A 20532-nucleotide genomic window follows, 5' to 3' on the forward strand; every position below is an offset into this window, starting at 1 on the left:
AAAAGCACTTGTGTGTGTGTGTGTGTGTGTGTGTGTGTGTGTGTCTTTGGGCACACTAGGCAAGAGTTCCACAGCAGAGCTACACCACCAACCAAACAAACACTTGTTTGAATTGAAGCAGGCATTGTCGGCATGGAGACATCCCCTCTTGCTTCATGCTCATTCATTTTCTCCCCCTCACTTCGCTCACCTCCTCTGCTGGGCTGACTGACAGGAGGGGAGGTATATGCATTAATGGGATAAGCCCCGCCCACGGTGACTGCAGTGGGCGGAGCACACTGAAAGGTGATCAGATGGTAGTTCTGTACCCTTGGACCTGCCTGCGAGAGGGAGCCGGAGGCTGCAGCAACACGTGGCCCAGTGAGGCCATCTGGAGAAGATGAGGTGCAGGAGGTGGGATTTCAACTGAGAGCAGCAGGATGAGTCAGTGTGGATAATACAGAGATGGGGGCAGGCTCAGGGTAGGAGGACCGGATGCGGGAGACCAGTAGACAGGGCTGGCAACTGCCCGTTTTCTTGTCATCTTATGTGACTCTACACTTCCAGGAGTGGACAGGAAACCACAGCCAACCTCCCATTAGCACACTGCTAGCCCAAGAACCTGAGCACTTTGATGAGGAAACTGAGGCCTGAAGATAGTGCTGGGCTGGGAGAGCTCTTGCCTAGCAAGCATGTCTACGGTTAGATCCCAGGGATCCTGATAAAGATGGTGGCACAATCTTATAATCCCAGCATTTAGGAGGCATCGCCATGCAACTCTGGTGACCCAGAATTTACTATGTAGACCAGCAGGCTGGCCTTGTCTGCCTGCCTTTGCCTCCCTAGTGCTGGGATTAAAGGTGTGCAGCACCATACCCAACCTCTAAGAGGTGAAGCGTGTGTGTGTGTGTGTGTGTGTGTGTGTGTGTGTGTGTGTGTGTGTGTTACTGACCTTATTGGACGTCAGAAGACAACTTGTGGAAATCAGCGCTTTCCTTCCACCATGTGGCTCCCAGGGCCCTAACCCTGGTCTTCAGAATTTTTAACAAGTGCTTTGGCCCCTGTGCCACTTTGCTGGACTCTTTTTGTCTCATTGAGACAGGGTCTCATGTAACCCAGGCTGCTTTAATATGCTGGACACCTGATGCTGGCCTTGAACTCTTGACCTGCCTGCTCCCAGTTTCCTGATGCTGAAATGCATTTTTTTTTGGGGGGGGGGGGCTGTTATGACCATTACATGTCCTCTGATTTTTACTTTAAAAATTTCACAATTTTCTTGTAGAAAAAAATACAGGAAATGGAATTTAAAACCAAAAAAGGTTGGGGATGTAGCAGTTGGTGGAATGCTTGCTTAGTACGCATAAGGGCTGGGTTCAACCCCCTAGCACCACGAAAGGTATGGGGGCATATTTGTAATCCCAGCACTCAGGAGATGCAGGGAAGAGGATCAGAGGTTCAAGGTCATCATTAACTACTTAAGAGTTGACTCTGTCTCAAAGCAATATCTCACAACAACAACAAAATGATTAGAAAAAGGGAGAGAGGAGGGTGTGGGGGCAGGGAGCTTGTGATTGGATGCAGTTTGGCCCTTCCCTAGTAGGTCTGGGAAGCTGAGAAGAGCCCTTTCCCTGAACTTCTGGTGCTGCCTATGGGTCAGACAAGGACTTGAGGATTTGTGCAAGAACCTGTTCTTATCTACCTGCCTCAAAGCCCATGGTCTGAGTCCAAGACATTGGAAGCAAAGATGCCACCAGATCAGCCTTCAGAGTCTCACTCAGTATAGACCAGCCCCTCTCAGAACTACCTAGGGAGAAGGGGGGCAGAGTGGGGGAGGAGTTTTAGGGGAAGTAAACATGGGGAGGAGTAGCAAGTATGGCCCTGGTCCCACCAGGTCTCTCCATCAGCTGAGCATGGGATAGGACAAGGGTCAAGGCCTGAGAAATCCATTTCTTTTCCAGCCTAGAAGATTCAAGGCCCCAGCACAAAGCTCCCCCCCCCCCTTTGGCATCTTCCTGGCAAGCTGGGCCGGACACCCTCGAGGATGCGATAGCAGTTTAATAATTTAGCAGATGCAGACAAAGATAGCAGTTCTGAAAATAAGGCAGCCAGGCCTCAGCCTCTAGCTCCTGTTTCCTGCAGACATCACCAAGGTCTCTCCGGATGCCCTACACACCTGTCAGCACCGGGGCCTCCCAGTGGACACTTCATCCTCCCCCCCCCCCCCCTCTCTCTCGTTCTTTCTTTCCACTTGTTTAAATAACCTTGGAATCCATTAAGACTTAAAGCAATCCTTCTTTGGTTTCATTCACAGTGGCTTGAGTGCGTCCCTTCTCTCTGGGCCTCTGTTCCTGCATTGGTAATGTGAGGCCTCTGGTTCCTGAATGTTGGGGGAGAGGAGGCTACTTGGATGAGAGACTGGATGTCCCCCCCCACACACACACACACAAGCCACAGTATATAACCACTGCCATCTAGCACATAGCCTGCAATCTGCCTGCTGATGCTTTCAGAGAGCTCAGGCTTCCTTTGTTTTTAATCTCCTCTGTGATGAAAATCTTGCCCTACTTATTTTTCCTGGAATAAAAGGCTGTGAGTGTTCACAATGAGGCAGCAGGTGCCATGTGCTTTTGATACCTTGTCACACTTCTGACAAGTGGAAATCACGTTCCTTCCCTCTACAGGAGCTTCTCAAATCCCCCATCAGGATCTCAGGATTTGGGTTTGTTTGTTTGTTGGTTGGTTGGTTGGTTGGGGTTTTTTTTGTTTTTGGTTTTTGCTTGCTTGCTTGTTTTTCCAGGAAGGGCATATGAAGGGCATTGGTTGTTTCTGTGGTTGTTTTGTTTTTTGTTAGCTTGTTGCTTTATTGTTTTAAAGAACTGGGCATCAAACTCAGACCTTCTGCATACTAACCAGACACCCCACCACTGAGCCACATCCCCGGGCAGGGTTCCAGTTTTCACATCACTAAAAGCCTGGTGTTGAAAGATAAACAGGACATAGGGGGCCATAAAATGCCTCCTCTCATAGATTCATTCAACCACCCAACTAACCACCTCCTATATACACAGCCATCACGTGATGCTAGGTGATAACTGTTTGACAAATCTCACATCTCAGAAGTTAAACAAACAAACAAACAAACAAAAACAAAAAACAAAAAAAAAAAAACCCACCAGCTACATCCTAGGAAACATGTCTTAAAAGGAGATCGAAATAGTCAAAGCTGGTTCCTGTGTGCGCCCTCTATGCCAGGAGCGGCTCGTAGAAATGCTGTTGCTTGCGGTGTTTTATAGGTGAAGAAACAGACAAACAGATGGGAGTGGTCAGTGTCACACAGCCAAGGAGTGCTGGAACCAGTCCAAGTCATCTAGTTCTCATTCTGGGGCACCACCCCTCCTTTTTTATAAAGCATAATGTCACCCAGGAAATGAGGGAGGGAGAAACTACTGACTTCATAGAAAAAGGAGTTAGTCCAGCAAGGACTTCTTCCATGAAAATGGTATTTTTTCCATTATTTATTTATTCAATTTACATCCCGATCACTGTCCCCCCCATCCTGGTTCCCTCTCCACTCATTCCCCCATTCCCTCTCTCTGAGAGGGAGGAGGCCCCCCGAGTACCCCCATTGCAGCACATCAAGTCCTTGCAGGTCTAGGGGCATTCTCTCCCACTAGGGAACAGGATCCACAACCGCTTTAGGGACAGCCCCCACTCCAGTTGTAGCAGGGACCCACATGAAGACCAAACTGCACATCTGCTACATCTGTGTGTGGAGGTGTAGGTCCAGCCCATGTTAAAGGTGATATTTAAGCTGAGACCTGAAAGACAATGATGGGCAAGGCTTGAAGAACTGGGGAGAGGAATTTTTCATCAGAACTAATAAGTACAGAAACTCCAGGGCAGAAAGGTAGGTGTCTCGTTCGTCTGGTGAGCCCGCAGGAAAATGGGAGAACTGAGCTCTGAGGTGGAGCCTGCTTTTGGTCCCTACAGGTCGGGCATCAATGTGATCTGATTCGTCTCTAAAAGATGAGGCTTTTGCTAGGTAGAGCGGAGACTGGGCTGGAAGGGGGTGAGGGAGGGCTGCCAGGGACGGGTTAGAAGATTATGTTGGTAATCCACGGGAGAGAGGACAGTGCCAGGCCTAAATGGCTTGGGGCAGAAGCGGATGGGTTAGGGTTCAATTTGGAAAGGAGATGACTTGAGAATGGATTAGTGGGGGTGAGGGGTGGTACCAGCAAAATAGCTGCCGGATTATGGTGTTCCTGGCAGAGAGGAGAGCAGGTGGTGTTCCTGGCAGAGAGAACAGAGGGAGAAGCAAATTTGGTAAAGCCATCAAGGGCAAGGTGGCTGTTGAGAGGGTTCTACAGGTAAAGAGCGCTTACAACCTGAGTTCAATCTCCAGAAACTACATGAAGGTGGAAGGAAAGAACCAACTCCCGTGGAATTGACCTCTGACCTCTACACGCACACCGTCCCTTTCGTGACCCTATCCCTGGGACGAGGTGAGTTGTCAGTGCTGAAGATGTAATTAACACACGGAATTGCTGTGGTTAACATGCAGAAAGCAGCGCTGAGCTGTGCAGAAAGACTATGGCGTAGGGACACACACTGTGATCCCAGCTCTTGTTACAATGAGCCCTCCTCGCCCCGAGACAATCACTCAGACACAGATTAGAGTTGCTTGAAAGTTTTACTCCAAATGGCTGGGACTACATGCAAGTGTTTGGAGAACTTAGGGCTGAGTGTCCAGAGTACGGGGTTTTTAAAGGCAGAAACCACATCCTGGCTTCTTGCTAGGTAGCTGCAGGGAGGCTTCTTGGAAGCAGTTTGAAGCAAGCGGTACTAACAGAATCTAAAATAGGTTATCCTGACCTTTGGTTCCTTGGATAAAGTTGGTAATTCCCCATGGGTTCTCCATCAAGGAGACCAATTTCTGGTTAAAACTGAAATGGTCTCAGCAAGAATACAAGATGGAGGAGCCTCTCTGCTGTCTTGCCCCGTCCCACGCCGAGGAGATGGAGGCAGGAAGATTTCAACTGTGAAGGGAGCCTGGTTTACACCAAGAGGGAGTTCAGGTCAGATAAAATTGACCGAGTCACTAGACTCTGGAAAATGAGTATCTGACTTCCAAAACCGTGCTCGCTGTGGATAGTCTAACCTGATAGAAAAAAGAAATAAGGCCATGGGCCCGGGACCGGGCTTTAGTAACACTTTGCACACAAGCCTGACAATCGAAGTTTGAGATGCCCTGCGCGTACAAGAAACCTTTCTTGGAGAAAGAGAACTGACTCCACAAAGTTGTCCCTTGCCTCTACATGAGTGCCATGGCACTCCCCCAACACAAATAATATTATTACACATTAATGTTTATATTAAATATTTGCACATTACATGTTAATATTTCTATATTTACATATTAATATTTCTATATATCATATATTAATATTTATATCACATTAAAATTTATATTTTACATATTGCTATTTATATACATTACATATTAATATTTATGTACATTTGTTTTGTTTTGTTTTTCAGGACAGGGTTTCTCTGTGTAGCTTTAGTTGTCCTGGAACTCACTCTGTAGTCCAGGATGGCCTTAAACTGCCCGCCTTTATGCTGGGATAATTATGTGTGTCACCAGTACCTGGCTAGTAAATATATTTTCTAAAGAAGAAATCAAGAAGGAGAAGAGAGCAGCCTTACTAGCTCACGTCTATAATCCAGGCATTTAGGAAGATGAGACAGAAGGAACTTGAAGCCAGCCTTGTCATGGGGATTTCCAGCCCACCCTGAGTTTGTCTCAAAAAAAGGAAAGGGAGAGGAAGAAAGAGAGGCAGAGAGAGAGGGAGAGGGAGAAAAGGAAAATGCATCTCCTACTAGGCTCTGCATATGGGATAGAGAAACCTGTGGGAGAACCTGGATGCCCTCGTTGGATATTCTTGGTAAGCAGGGGAGCAGGTAGGAGTACACAGTGGGCAGGGTCAGTGAGATGGCTCAGTGGACATAGGCCATTGCTCCACCCAATCCAACTCCCTGAGTTCAATCTCTGGAGACCAACGAGTGGGAAAAGAACAGATTTCTGAAAGGGGTCCTCTGACATTACGTGTACCATTGCAATATACCCCCACAAACACATATATATGTACACACACACACACACACACACACACACACACATAAAGGTTTGTCGGGCTGGAGAGATGGCTCAGTGGTTAAGAGCACCAACTGCTCAACTGCTCTTTCAGAGGTCCCGAGTTCAATTCCCAGCATCCACATAGTGGCTCACAACCATCTGTAATGGGATCTGATGCCTTCTTCTGGTGTGTCTGAAGACAGCTACAGTGTACTTATATATAATAAATAAATAAATCTTTAAAAAAAAATAAAGAGGCTTTTCTGGGATGGAGACCTAAGTTCAGTGTGACATGAACATACAGATAGATGGTACTTAGAGCCATAGGACAGAATGAATGGCCTTGGAAGAAAGTGTACCTAGATAAAGGGAACCAGACAGCAGTATCACAGGGGGTCAGGCTGGTAGGCAGACAGCATCACAGAGCATGTGGGAGCAGCTGGGGCATGGAAGCACACATCTGCAACCATTGCAAGGTTGTGGTCAGACTATATACTACATTTGGGTTCAGGGCCAGACTGGGCTACCAAGTGAGCCCATGTCTCCAAAACCAAAAGTCACAAAACTTGTAGAAAACAAGATTTTTTAAAATATTCATAGAGCATGATATAGAGCCACCTTGAGTACCCAGCAGCTGTATCTGCCAGAGACCTGCCCAAGACTGACTCCATTATCCCTCCTTCACAAGGAGGAGGGGGGTTTGTGAGGCCCTGCCTTCCCCTGAAGATAGACATTTTCTTCGGTAGTGTAGTGACTTGCAAGTCTTCCTGTTCCTGCAAATAACCCTTCACAACGGTTGCTCCTATAAGCACCCTAAATTAAGTTCATTGGTTTACCAGGCTCAGCTAGAATAGAATTGTCCCTTTGGAGCCCTTTGAACAAGTAGACATTTGTTCATCTCCCCAAGCCAATTTCACATAGCAGGAACACACACACATACACACAGAGAGAGACTCCTTCCTCTTCCTCCTCCTCCTCACACAAATCCATCTACACAAAGTACTATGGCCCTAAGCTGCCAAGCCCTGTTTGCTATTGGGCCAGGAGAAAAACCAGAGCTGGGTCAAAGTGACTTGTAGATAGCACTGGCTGATGTCTTGTGAGCAGTCATGAGGAGCCTCCTTGAGGTGACTTTGAGCCTGACATCTCATGTGACCGACAGACAGATTGAGAACCTAGAAAAGTCCATTCACTTAGCTCCCAGCTGCCCAGCAAGACAAACAGTGTCAGGCCTTGTAATCCTCCCCACACATCATGACTGCTTGATCCTCACCCACAATCCCTCTGTGTGTCCTCTAATTACCCCTCTTATCTTTTCTTACATGTACCCTGTGAGGACCAGGACCCAGCATCAAGAAGACTGTGGTACTTTGGCCAGCGACATTGGATCGGCTTCTGCATTCTAGGCCTTTGCCATCTGCCTGAAATGCTTCGACAGGCAGTTGGTGATGGTGCCAGCCCACAGCTCTACCCCTGCCATCTGCTTTTGGGTCTGGCATTTGCTGCCTCCTCTGAGACTGGTTGAGCCAGCTTTTCTTGACTTTTGATGCTGATTCAGACTCCATCGTGACAGGCGAGCAGAGACCACACTCCAGTCATTTCCCTCCACACGGCTCCTTGTTTCCGTGGCTGCAGGCTTCCCGTGGTAGTAGTGGGTGGCAGAAGACTCTGGGAAAGAACAATAGAAGACTGGGAATTGTACCTAAGCCAAGGGCTTCTGTTGGCTGGGGTGAAATGCTGGGTCCAGGAGCCCCTTGGTACACCTATGGAATTGATCGGGCAAAATAACTCAGGGAAATCTCTCTCTCTCTCCCTCCCTCCCCCTCTTTCTCTCTCTTTTCCTTTCTTTTGTTCTGAGTTTTTGTTTTGTTATTTTTAATTATGCAGGGTCTCATTGTGTAGAACTTACTCTGTAAACCAGGCTGACCTCAAATTCTCCGCGGTCTGACTGCCTCTGCCTCCCAAGTGCTAGGACTATAGGTGTGTGTCGCCACAGTTGGCTACGAGATTATTAAGAAAGCAGGGTGACTGTTCAGTGGATAAAACATTCGTCATGCAAGCATGAAGTGTAAATTTGAACCTCCAGAACGCATATAAAGCTGAATGTGTCAGAGTGTGTCTGTAACCCCAGTGTTCCTGTAACTGGATGTTGGTGGTCATCTAGAGGACTGTGGAGCCCACCGAATGGGATTCACACAGGACTACTGGGCAAAAAAAGAGAAGGCCCAGCCTGGGAGAAAGCAACAGAACAACTTTAGTGTAAACAGCTCCCTCTAGCATGGGAGAGGCCCTTAACTGGAGTCTGCTAAATAAACTCTGGGCTGGTGCTTTATAGGGACCCTGGGTTCTTCCTTTCCCCTCCTGGTTTTGTTAAATACCCCCACTCATACACCTGTGCCTTCCTGCAGTGTCTTCTGGGAATAGGAAGTACTATCTTAGGGAGCTCACTATGGCTTCCCTTGTCTACTTATGTCTCTCCCTGTAACTCTCCCTCACTTCTGTGGTGAGAGGGAAGCAGAGACAGGAGCATCCCCAGAGGAGGCTCGCAGGACAGTGAGCCTGGTGGGCAAGCATCAAACAACAGAGCCTGCTTCAACTGTGACAGGGGGCAAAGACAGGTACACACATATGTGTAAGCATTAAATTATGTCTCTGCCAGTGAAATGAACCAATTCGAGCCAGATTAGAGGACATATGAAGGCTATTTTATTGGGTGAGTTCACTGGTTCCAAGAAAGCAGGCAAGGGAAGGAAGTCACTATGAGGAAGAAAACAGTGGGGAGGGAGAAGAGAAAGAGAGAAGGAGAGAAACGAGAGAAGGGGGAACCAAACTGTCTGGAGAGAGCTTCTGGGGGGAATGTGGGGAAGGAGAAGCCCAGCCCCTGGGCTGGAAAGTTCAGGATAGAGGGTGGAGTTTGCCAGGTATGGAATGAGGGATACTGGGAGAACCTGGAGGCCAGGTCCACTTTGGTATGTAAAATACACATTTGTCCTGGGTCTGAAACCCAACATCCCAGCCTTTTGTTGATAATAAATAAATAAGGGTGATGTAATTTTCTATAATGACTTCCTGCTGATACTGGGGTGTCATTATCTTTGGGGATCCTAAAATATTTGGATGCTGAGAGTGACTGCTTTGTTCCTATCCTGGATGTAGATTCTAGGAAACACCTGCACCTGGCATGTGTGTGTGTGCGCGAGCGTGCGCTTGTGTGTGTGTGTGTGTATTAGGGGCAGAAGATAAAGTTACAAAGTATAGGAAGAAAAACTTTCTGTTGGGTGTACATTTAAAAGGTTTAGGCCCAAGGTAGTTGGAGAGGGTGGGTCTTAGGACCAGAGAAAGGGGAATAAATAGATCCCACTCTCAGGTGGGGAGGGCAGCGGGCTGTTGATTGACAGAACTTATCTGGAGTCCCTTTGACCTGTGAGAGGTGGAACTAAGTGGATTTCCTGAAGCTTATTTATAAAAATCCTTATAAAAATCTTTTTAAGTTTAGAAAAAGAAATAGATTTCAGATATGTCAGTATCACCACTGTTTCATGTGAAAGCTCTGACCTTTGAAGTCTCAGTTCAACAGTAGCACAGGGAGGGGAAGAGATCAGAAGCATTTTCCTTCCTTCCATGTAAAGTAGAAACATAAGGGTCTTTTTAAAAAGCCAGTTAGGTTAAATGACGTTTTTCTGGGCAAACACATGAAGGAACGATGCACTGAAGCAGACAGGAGAGAGGAGGTTCTGCTAAAGCGAGCTCGTGAAAGGTCCGTGATGAAGGATTCTTTGCCAACGACACGCATATATTGGTCCGCCTTACACTGTGTAGTTGAGATCCATTTGTTGGGACTCCATAAAGAGAAAAAGCACCAAAAACTCCTGGCGGTGTGCTGCAGTTTCTTGCCCACTTCCTCAGACTCGGGCCGATTGGCCGAATAAAGTCAGCTGAGACAAGACCGGTGGAGGACACGTGATATTTGGGGCGCATATGAAAAGGATGCAACAGACAACGGTGGAGGCTTGGCTGGGCTTGTTTACAGTGCCTGTGGGTCTTACATCTTTGCTGATCTTCACTGAGAGAGGCACAGCAGAGAACATCTCCTGATGTTCCTGTTGGCCCTGGTCCCTCCTGCTGACTCCATCCCAAATCTAACGAACTGGACTGCTGGTGTATCTGTGAAATGCTTTCTAGTAGATCGAGCTGCCGCTGCCCATGAACTGAACTGATGACTTCCAGACACTACAAATGGGAGTTGCTCCAAGGAGCCATCTCTATACAGGTCCACTTCTCCTGTATCTTTTCTTCTCCACTATGTCTGGTGGGTGGTGGGATAAAAGAGAGGCTAAAGTGTTTCAAAACCATCATTAAAATAGGCTTTAAAAAATTAAATCACTTTCCTATCACCACTCAAGGTTTCCCATCCTCCAACCTTCTTAACTCACATTTATCAACCTTAAAACACCTTCCTAGATGTTCTTGTTTAGAAGCTTTTATATCTCCAGAACTTACATAAACTTTAAACTTTATACTTTTTTAAAAAATCTATTTATTTATTTAATGTATGTGAGTGTTGCAACAAACTATAGCTGTCTTCAGACACACCAGAAGAGGGCACCAGATCCCATCATTACAGATGGTGTGAGCCACAATGTGGTTGCTGGGATTTGAACTGAGGACTGACCTCTGGAAAAGCAGTCAGTGCTCTTAACCACTGAGCCATCTCTCTAGCTCCTAAACCTTATACTTCAAAATCTTACTTCTTTCCCTAGTCTTTCAAACTCTTTGGAGATCTGAGAAGGATAAATTGTAATTTAAATGGCTTATGTATCCATTAAAATAACAGACTAATCCAAAGTTGTCCTAATCCAAAATTATGGCACCACAAACAGAGGCAGCCTTTGGCCAGCTGTCCCAGAAGATGAAGAGGCTTTTTCTGTACCAGAGCAACATGGGAGAGATAGACCTCACCTTATCCATCTTAAGCAATGTGAGACAATAAACTCACATACATACAAAGTAACTGTTGAGGATTGTTCTGTTGCTGTGTGCTGCAGGGCTTAATTCTGTACCCTAGCTCTCGCTGCCTCAGAGTGAGACCTCACACATATCAGCTTTTGTAGTGCAAACCTTGCTCCTTAATTTAAATTATTGGTTGAATAAAGATGCTGATGGCCTGGAGCTGAGCAGAAGGGAGGATGCAGAGCTTTGGTTCCTGGGCATGGGGTCTGAGGAAAGTTCAGGGGAAGAAAGATGGTGCCTTGGGGGCAGGTAGATCATGAGGGCTGGCCATGAGGGCTGGCCAGGTGGAGTAGGAGCTGCCCAGGCAGAACATGGTAAGTGATATCTTGGGGTTATTGACAGAAAGGAGACAAACAGCAGAGAGGGGTGATATTTGACCAGCTGTAGCGCTTTAAGGCTTATGATACATATAAAGGTTTTGTGTTGTCTTTTATTTGGGAACTGGATGATCTAAGGTGGGGCAGAAACCCCCAAATAATATTTCCCACTATAAATAAATGTAGTTTTGAAAAAATACGGCTAAGGGAAAAATAGGAGAGCGCACCCACTTACCTAAAGGAGAAGTTCACAGGGAGCACAGTGTCAAGGGAGAGCCGGGATGAGGTGCTCCAGCAGTCGAAGCCTTCACCAGATTTGTCTTGGTTCTTAGTGGGCCCATCTGCAGACACCTTGTAGCCATAGGTGTACGAGCCTGGAGCCAGCTCAAAGTTCGTTTCTGAAGATGGACTTTAGTTGGCCCCACAAAAAAGCATGCACTGCACTGAGAATGTCCGGAGAGGAGAACCTCCCCTCCCCCCAAACAGAAAGACGCTGGTTGCAGAGGCAGGATGGGTGGGACCAAGGGTCTACCCCAATTGCTCAGGCCCTGAGTTCCGAAGTGGAAACTTGTGGTTTCTCTGGAAAGTCACGTTATGTCAAAGATCGTGTCACTGAAGCAGACACAGGTGAAAGGATGTTTGCTAAAGCGAACACATAAAAGAACCCGTGATGTTAAGAAGGACAATACTAGATGGTCTTGGTATGTCTTGCCATTCCTTAATGGTCATCATTGATGGTGACTTCACCAAAAAAAAACTTCTATTGGTGTTCTGGCAGCTTCTCACTGCTTCCATAGACCCTGGCTGATTGGCAGTGATGCCAGACTCACGTGGATTTCTGCTAAGACACTTACGTGGTGTTTTACTGACCATGGAGGGCATGTGATGTTTGGAGGGAGTATAAATAGGATTCAAGGGACAGTGATGGTGGCTGGCGTAGCGAGCTGTGTGACACATCACTGGTCTCATACTTGCTTTGTTGAAAGATGCACCGCAGAGAATTTCTCCTGGCGTCCCTGCTGGTCCTGACCTCTCCGGCTGACTCATGCAGATTCAGTGGAGGCCTGGCTGTTTCTGCTGGATTGTGATACCACTGCTGATTAGTGTTTGTTACTCTGACTCTACTGAACTGCACTGCTGGTGTGTATCCTGAGAAGGCAGATTGGATTTGTCCCAAAGAACAATTTCTAAATAGGTCCACTGTCCCTGTATCCTAATAACCTTTCTTTTCCACTACCTCTGGTGGGTGGTGGGCTAGAAGGGAGGTTAAAGAGTTTAAGAACACTTATGGACTGGAGAGATGGCTCAGTGGTTAGGAGCACTGACTGCTCTTCCAGAGGTCTTGAGTTCAATTCCCAGCAACCACATGGTGCCTCACAACCATCTGTAATGGGATCTGATGCCCTCTTCTGGTGTGTCTGAAGACAGCTACAGTGTACTCATATAATAATAGTGTACACATATGAAATAATTTTTTTAAAAGTAGGTTTTGAAAAATGTAAGCCAATGAGTTCAGTCCCCAGCATCTATAAACCAGGAGTCCATGTGCACACTTGTGATTCCCAGAACTTGAGATGAAGCCAAAAGGCTCAGAAGTTCAAGGTCATTCTCAGCTGCATAGTGACTGTCAGCCTGGGATAAGCAAAATCTTGTATCTACAAAGCGTGTGTGTGGGGGTTATATTAACCACTTCTTAGTTCTGTGGTAAATCACCCTGACCAAAAGCCACTTGTGGAGGAAAGAGTCTTCTAGAGTAAGGTGTGGTGAGGCAAGTCCACAGAGGTGGGAAAGCAAGGCAGAACAGGGCAGGCATGGAATCTGGAGCAGGAAGTAGCGCGCTCACATCTTTTTTGGGAAGGAGAGACGATGAAGCCCTGGCTGCCTTGTAACTCACTGTAGACCAGGCTGGCCTCAAAGTCACAGAGATCTCCCTGCCTCAGCCTCCCTAGTGCTGAGAATAGGATGTATACCACCATCTCCGGTTTTTATCTTTCTTCTTTAGAACACTCACCTTTGTTAGGGTTGGTCTGTGCTGCTATGCATTCAAATGCTAAATACTGCCCCTCCCCCAGGATCTGGTTGCCCCCAATGAAGAGATCCTCGAGTATACCAAGTGATGCTACTAACCTTACTCCCCAAGTTAATTGGTGAATAAAAGGCTAAAGCTTGTGACTGGGCAACAGATAGAGGTAGGTAGGTTTTCAGTTACCAGCTTGGGGTGGGAGGGTCACAGATAGAGAGGTGGAGAGAGGGAAGAAGGGGAGGAAGAAAGGAGATGGACCATGAGCACACAGCCAGGGGAAACAGGCAGTAACAAGGCACATACAGCTGAGATGTAAATCAATCTAGGCTCAATCTAGGCTCACAGCTTGTAAATGAAATACCTAGATTGTGTGTCTGTGACTAATTCTAAATGAATTATCTAGGATCGATAATTCATTTACACACCTTTTTACTTGACAGCTTCTGCTTGGCCTGCCTGGGTGGGCAGCAATGCTGTGTGTGTACCTTGGGGCTGGCTGCAAGTAAGTAAAAGAACTCTTTCAGCACAAGCCCCGCAATATGGATGCAGCTGATCTGAGGGGCTGCCCCGTGACCAAAGAGAGGTTAGCGGCAAACACAGGGCTGCAAAGGGCCAGGACCAAGCAGAGGGCAGCACACATTCTCTCCTGATCCACAAAACAGCACCCAACTTAAACTCATGGAACGACCGGACAGATGGCTCAGTGGCTCAGGCGGAGTAGTGCTCTCGCAGAGAACCAGAGGTCAGTTCCTAGCACCCATGCTGGTGGGTGACTCGAAAACATACATATGTTATTTAGGTGTTGGGTGTTTTGCTTACATACATGTACATATGCCCAACAGAGGCCAGAAGAAGACTTTGGAGTTACAGACAGTTGTGAACAGTCATGTGGGCTCTGGGAAATTGAACATGGGTCCCCTGAAACGGCAGCCCGTGCCCTTAACTACGAGGCCATCTCTACAGCTCTTCAAACTACTTATTTAATTTTATATGTGTGCATGTTTTGCCCACATGTATGTATGTATTTGCCCCATGTGTATGCATTGTGCCTGTGGAGGACAAAATTAAGGCACCGAATTCCCTGGAATTAGAGTTATAAGTACTTGTGAGCTGCCATGTGGGTGCTGAGAACTAAACCCCGATCCTCTGCAAGAGTAGCCAGTGCTCTAACCACTGAACCATCTCTCCAGTTTCAACATTTTAAAATATTAAAAAAAAAAAAAAAAAAAAAAAAACTCATGGAATGTTTATTTCTAGAATTTATTTTGACTTTGTTTTGAGTGTGTATGTGTGTGTATGTGTGTTATTTATTTATTTATTTATTTATTTATTTATTTATTTATTTATGGACATTTCTCATTACTTAACTCTGCCTGATCTGGAATGATGAAGACCAGGCTGAGCTCAAACTGGCAGCAATCTGCCTGCTCCTGCCTCTTGGCTGTTCTGGGATTACAGGTGTAAGGCGCTGTATCTATTTCTGAAATGTCTTTGTAGCGCCGTAATTGGCCAAGCCCCGAGCAGGGAAAGGCTAGTGTGCCGCCACACTCTACAGATATTTCAGAGGCACAGGGAAGTTGTGACTTAATCAAATTCAGAAATATAGTCAAGCCTCTAGCTCCCGAGTTCACCCTGTAAAATATGTGCTATCTTACCCGAAGCTGAGCCCATCTTCTATGAGAGGTACTGAAGTTCAAAGTCTACGTTCACACAACATGTGGATTGGCGCACATTCCAGAATTCCAACTCAGAGCCCACGAGCCAACTCTGGGCATTTCCACTGTTGTGTGCTGCCCCCTAGTGCGCATGTGGGAGAATGCAGCAGAGGCAGGCAGCCCCCAAGGGAAGGACTCAGGGAGGCTTGCAGAGCCCGATTATGACGCCCATCTACAGTCCCCTGAGTCCCAACGTGGCTGTGCGTCAGTTTCAAAACAGCCATCCGAGTGTTCAATTGTAATGTGCTTGACTGGTTCGTGACCCTGAAACCCAACAGGTCCAACCTAGGTTAATCCTGACCCTGCATTCTCTGCTCTCTGCTTCCTGAGTATATGATGTGACTACCCGTCTCAAGCTGTTCCACTAGCTTCACTATGACGGCCAAACCCAAGAACTTTAAGCCAAAATAAACACTTTCTCCCTCAAGTTGCCTTTCTCAGTCCTCTGCTTTGTTTTGTTTAAATCACAACAACAGGAAACGAAACAACACTCATCAAAACACACTCTTTCAGGGAAATAAGATCATACCTGCTCTTTTTTTTTAAAAATATTTATTAATTTATTTAATGTATATGAGTACACTGTAGCTGTCTTCAGACACACTAGAAGAGGGCATCAGATCCCATTACAGATGGTTGTGAGCCACCATGTGGTTGCTGGGAATTGAACTCAGGACCTCTGGAAGAGCAGTCAGTGCTCTTAACCGCTGAGCCATCTCTCCAGCCCATATCCTGCTCTTTTGAGACAGGATCTCACTAAATACCTGAGACTGACCATAAACCCATGATCCTCCTGCCTCAGTCTCCTGAGTGTTGGGATTATAGGTATGTGTCCCCTACTCAGTTATCATTCTCATTTGAAAAGAAAATGTATTTATTTACCTGGGTGTCGAGGACATCTACTTTTAATCCCAGTTCTGGGGAAGCAGAGGCAGGTAGGTCTCTGAGTGTCTGGGGACAGCCAGGACTACATAGTAAGACCCTGTCTCAAAACAGCAGCAGGGATTGGAGAGATAGCCGAATTAAGCACAGACTGTTCTTCCAGAGGACCTGTTTGATTCCCAGCACCCACCTCAGGTGGCTCACAGTTGCCTCTAACTCCATCTCCAGGGGATTCTAACACATCTGGCTCCTGTGGGCAGCTGCATTCACAGGCATACACCCAACACATGTAAGACAGAGTTAAAAACAACTTAAACATTTAAACCACCACTAACAAAACTCACTCACCTATTGATTTGTTTATTCAGGGGGTGTGCCAAGAAGCACATGTGGGCAGTCCAAGGACAACTTCCATGGTTCTCTCCTGTGACTGGAACTCAAGACATCAAGCTTGGCTGCAAGCGCCATAAGCCACTGAGCCATCTCATCTGTCCCATTTAGTCTTCTTTGTTTGTTTGTTTGTTTGTTTTAGAAAATCGGCTGGACCAAATGAATCTATTATTTTTTTTAAGATCAAAGTAGCCCAAATAACAGCCATGTTGTATGATTCAGCCTAATATCATGTCTAAGCATAGCAATTCTGGTTGGTTTCGGACTGTATGAGGAGCCCTTTGGTATGGATTCATGGACTGGCCTTTCACACTCACTGTTACACCAGCACTGTACAGCCAGACTGGTTTCCCTTTGTCTCCTACACTCTGTAAAGATTGCTCCATGTGAATTTTCTGCACTTTTGTATCTCCTGTCAGGGGTGTTTGTATTTCCTTTTTGGGGCCTCCATGAACAATGGTTTTTGTTTGTTTGGTTGGTTTGGTTTTTGAGACAGTCTCCTATAGCCCGGGATGGCTTTGAACTCCTGATCTTCCTGCCTGAGACAACAAGGCTGTAGGTGCACACCTTGCTGAAGAGTTTCTTTTCTTTCTTTGGCTTTTGAGACAGGGTTTCTCTGTGTAGCCCTGGCTGTCCAGGAACTCCTCCTGTAGACCAGACTGGCCTCACGCTAGCAGAGATCCATTTCCCTTGGCCTTCTGGGTGCCAGGATTAAAGGCGAGCTCGGCTGAACAGTTTCTAGCAGTCCCTGCACACATTTCCTCCTGGTGAGGTGTGTCTCATGAATGTGCCCTAGAACAGGCCTTGCTAGTCTTAGAGGACGCAGAAGTGCCTCTATACAACCATGTTCTGAGTCTCAAAGGAGAGTATGGTGTGCCCCAGGCCCCAGAAGGTGATGTGATATACTGTGGGAAGGCCTGCCATCAGACCTCTGCAGGGAACAGCACACCGTGTCAGTCTGCCACAAGGATCTCTCCTAAATCTGTTATTTCCATGTGTGACTTGTTCGTCCTCCCCAGCTGACAGAAGTGCCTTGTTTGTTTGGTTGCTTTTTAATTTGTGTATTATTTTGTATTTGTGCATATGATTTATGTCTTTTTTTGAGATGGGCTCTCTCTACATAGCGCGGCCTGTCCTGGAACTCACTCTGTAGACCAGGCTGGCCTGGAACTCACAGACATCCACCTCTCAGTGCCTCCAGAGTGCTAGGCACGTGCCACCTCATCTGGCTAGAGAGGTCCATAACTACAGAGAGGAAACTGGAAGACAGAAAGTGACTAGCTCCCATGTCAAACACCTCATGCCAGCTCTCTAATTGTCTCCCATCTGCATCAGTTTCTAGGTCAACAGTGGGGTGTGTGTGTGTGTGTGTGTGTGTATGTGATAATCCCTGATTCACAGATACCTCCCATATTTCTTTTTGGGGGGCAGTACAGCATAACTCTATTGATGGTATTCAAGAGAATAGGAAGGGCTCCCTAGGCTCCTCCTGTTATTATGGGGTCTGGGATGGAAACTGTGAGGGAGATGCTCATTATTCCCAGCACTCCACAGGTAGCAGGAGCAAATGTTCAAGGCCAGCCTTGGTTACATAGTGAGCTAGAGGCCAGCCTGAGATACATGAGACTTTGTCTCAGAAAATCTAAACAGTCTACAGCTGCCCCCCTCAGAACACACCCGATCTAGTCTGATTTTGACTAGAAGCAGGATAGGATATGGTTGATACTTGGGTGAGAAGACCTAAATAAGAGGAGCTGAAGCGAAAGCTCAGCCTCAGAGAGCACTGGCTGCTCTTACAAGTTCCAGGGTCCCAAGTTCGATTCTTAAGTACTCACAGAATAGCTCACAACCCTCTATAACTCCAGTCCCATGCCCTCCTCTGCTCCCTTACCCCTTTGGGCACCAGGTATGCAAGTGGTGCACATATATACATGTGGGCAAGGCATCCATACATATAAAACTATTTAATGTGAAAAGAGAAGCCTAAATAAGTGAATATATAGACGGACAGAAAGATTGATTGACAACAGATCGATGCCTAGCTATTCAAACAGTGAAGAATATTTGCTAAGCATCTGGTATGTGCCAGGCCCTGTACTAGGGGAAAAAAAGAGCAGACCTTACCCTCAAGGTCAGAGGCTAAAAGGACAGGAGACAAAAGACAGGAAAGCAACAGTCTGCTGGGGACTGTAATAAAGAGCCCAGAGAATTATTCCATATGACAGAGCTAGGGACCCTGGGATCAGAGATGGCTTTCAGGAGCCATGCTCTTTGGGTAGGAGCCTTGAGGCCTGGTAGGCGCTCCATAGGCTCTCTGACACTTCCAGGACACTAGACTATTGAGCAGAGAGGGGACGTGAGCGCAGTTGCCTGACTGCTCCTCTCAGGGCCTCATTCTCCGGGCTAGGCCGGAGCTGGGCGGGGCCTTGGCCAGGTGCGCAGCTGCACTTCGCGGAGCCAGGAAGTGTGTCCCCAGCGGCGACCCGTGCCGCGCTCCCGCGAGACGCTTACCTGTGACCCAGGTGAGTGCAGAGGGGGGCGGGGGAAGGGCTGAGCGGAGGCGGCTCACCTGGCTGGGCAGGTAAGTCCGGCGCGGGTCCGCGGGGGCGCGGAGCGGTGCAGCCCCGGGTGGGGGACCCTGGAGGCCGCGCCTGGACGGTGGCGGGGCGCGGGCCCTGCTCCTCCGGCCCCGACGTCCACTTCCGGGGTGCGCGGGCTGGGCCGGAGCGGCCCGAATGGGCGCGGGGCTGGGCGGGCCGGGAGGCCTGGGGTGCTGGGACCCGGTACCGTACGTGGAACAGCGTCGGGAGTCGCGGGCCATGGCGCTCGTGGCAAGCGCGGCGGTGCGCGCCCCGACGGCAGTGCGTACCCTGCCACCTAGACGCGGCTCCTTCCTGCAGAGGAGGGCGGCCGAGGCTGCGCTTGGGAGGTGCACCGTGCCCTGCGCTGGAGCTGAACTGACCACGGCTTGGTGACCATAAGTTTGCTTGGGCAGGGTCTGTTGCAGCCGGCTCGTCTTGCGGACGCAGAGAGGAGGGCCCATGAACTGCCCCCGAGTGTGTATTTCTGTTTGTCTCTGTGTTTTGCGGGGACTGTCGGAAAGGCGAAGGCAAGAAGTCAGAGAATCCTGGGGCCATCAGGCCTTGAAGCATCCTTGTGATGCCTTCGAATGCCAAGAGTGTCTTCCCAAGCTTTCACTAAACACCTAGCCCCATATCTCCGTAGAGGGCTAGAAAGGCACCAATCCCTCCCCTTTTGAGAGATGAGGCTTTCGATTTTTATTTTATGTCACATTGGTTTATTATTTATCCATTTATAATTATATTTAAGTTAATTGATTTAATATATATATTGTTTTGCTTTTTGAGACAGGGTCTCATATGGTCCAGGCCAGACTAGAATCCAATATGCAGCCAAGGAAGACTTTGAATTCCTAATCATCGAGTCTTGTGCTGGGATTACAGACATGGGCCACCTCACTACTCTAAGATGAACCTATTTAAAGATGAAGAAACTGGGACGAGACTCTTGTCCCAGGCTAAAATATGAGGCAAAAATTGGTTCCACTAAATTAAGTGAGCAATGTCACTGGATTGGCAGGAGGGATGGACCAGGGACAGTAGAGGGAAAAGGCAGATAGAGCCTGGAACTGATGGATGGTCTGAAGGGGCGGAGGCAAGGCACTGCCCATACCACAAACGGGAAGGCTGGCTGCTTGGTTGTTTGGGTTTCAGAAGACAGGGTCTCTCTTGGGTAGCCCAGGCTGATCTTAAACTCAAGGAATCTGCCTGCCTCAGCCTTTCTAGTTCTGAAATTACCTGAGGGAGCCACCAAGCCTGGCTTATCCCTACTCCCTTTCTCTCCTTTTGTCCCTAACTGGAGATGTGGCAGAGAGCAGAGTGCCTGGGGTGAAGAGCCTGACTTACCACACAGCAAATCCTGTTCCTTCCCAGCCTGCTGTCTTGTCCTCAGAGCCTGGACTGTACATTGACAGTAAATTATTCACACGGCAGTTGTAAGAACAGAGTACTGTGGAAGATCTCTGGCTGGAGCCAGTTTCTAGCCCATTCACTGCTGTTT

The 20532-nt window shown here is 47.6% G+C and overlaps 1 pseudogene across 1 annotated transcript; it reads right to left on the reverse strand.

Moving 5' to 3' along the window:
• Window positions 1-19017: 19017 nt before the first annotated feature.
• LOC308424322 lies at window positions 19018-20440 on the reverse strand (annotated as a pseudogene). The gene is made up of 2 exons: window positions 20379-20440; window positions 19018-19681 (listed from the first exon to the last, which is right to left on the reverse strand). The product of its transcript is annotated as an uncharacterized misc_RNA (transcript).
• Between the last annotated feature and the right edge of the window lie 92 nt (window positions 20441-20532).

Source organism: Micromys minutus, assembly GCF_963924665.1.
Source record: "Micromys minutus genome assembly, chromosome: 9".
Classification (NCBI taxonomy): Eukaryota; Metazoa; Chordata; class Mammalia; order Rodentia; family Muridae; genus Micromys; species Micromys minutus.